Source organism: Nestor notabilis, unplaced genomic scaffold (assembly GCF_000696875.1).
Source record: "Nestor notabilis isolate BGI_N333 unplaced genomic scaffold, ASM69687v1 scaffold33097, whole genome shotgun sequence".
NCBI classification, from domain to species: domain Eukaryota; kingdom Metazoa; phylum Chordata; class Aves; order Psittaciformes; family Psittacidae; genus Nestor; species Nestor notabilis.
Genome location: NW_009935843.1, coordinates 13,145 through 13,515, shown reverse-complemented (window position 1 = coordinate 13,515; position 371 = coordinate 13,145).

Below are 371 nucleotides of genomic sequence, written 5' to 3'. Positions count from 1 at the left end.
TGAATAGGAATGTGTCTTGCCATTAAACTGACTGACTGGTAACTGCTGTTCAGTGTAAGTCATGTTTTTCCTTTCTGCATAATCTGAAGAGATTAAGAGCCTCTCACAGCTCCAGTACCAGAGGATAAATTCAAATATAAAAGCTCATGTTTTCAGCTCTGTACATTTCTGGGACATTCCCCAACAGATCAGCTATTTCAGTGGCCATCACAACACCACAAAGCTCCTTGCTTCCTCTTTTTTCACTTCTGATGAAACTTCCTCCATCACAGAACAGAGTTAATGGTCCAGATTTAATCAACAAAAGCATTTACATTTCAAAATAATGACACCCAGTCAGCTGTTAAGTTGTTAATTAGTTCTCAGGCATT